This window comes from Limulus polyphemus, unplaced genomic scaffold, assembly GCF_000517525.1.
Source record: "Limulus polyphemus unplaced genomic scaffold, Limulus_polyphemus-2.1.2 Scaffold518, whole genome shotgun sequence".
Taxonomy (NCBI): domain Eukaryota; kingdom Metazoa; phylum Arthropoda; class Merostomata; order Xiphosura; family Limulidae; genus Limulus; species Limulus polyphemus.
In genome coordinates, this window is record NW_013666128.1 from 531,305 (window position 1) to 532,148 (window position 844).

The following is an 844-nucleotide window of genomic DNA, read 5'->3' on the forward strand; positions in this document are numbered from 1 at the left end:
ACTAAAACATAAGAACAATGTTATACGATCAAACAATATCACAAGAACAGTGTTATAAGATTACACTTTTTTTTAATTGTCATAGGTAGATTTTCACTCTCTTTGCAGGAATACAGTTAAATTGAATTCTATTAATCCAAATTTCCTTAGCGAAAACAAAGGCTGAGAACGAGCCGACTGGTGTGCCGTTTCAGTCGAAACTTGAATCTCGAAACTACAAACTTGATATCATGAAACAGGCGATGGATTCACTCTGTCAGTCCTCACGTTATTCTAGACTCTGGAACGTTACGCGAAAAGATCTGACAGACAGCACGTGATCGAGACAATGTGCGTAGTGTCGTCTCAGTTGATCAAGGTGGAGAAGAGTCCTATACACGAATAAAATATTTCCACGATATAAGGCTTAGCTACTAAAAATACGCACAAAGACGACACGTACCCGTTAGCGTGTCACTTTTCTATCCCATGAAAGATACTAAGTATTGTGTTTCACACAATAATTGTTGTGATAATGGAGAGCGCCTTTCATATGATCTCAGTTGCTATAAACATAGAAATTCCGGAGTTATTGCCTTGTTAAGTCAACAAATAATTACCTTGGGGTTGTGGGTGCGTTACCCGTTACTGCGAGTAAGAAAAAACAAAAACACGCTCGGCAATTAGGGCTGTGGGTGCATTACCTGTTACCTCAAAAAAAAAAAAATCATTGATATGGTAGTTTTAGAATCTTCGATAGCGTAGAGTAGAATCTAAACAATATGCCATTAGTGTCTTTGAATTATGTCCCCAGGTGGGGCAGCGGTAAGTCTACGAACTTACAACGGTAGACACAGCAGATAGC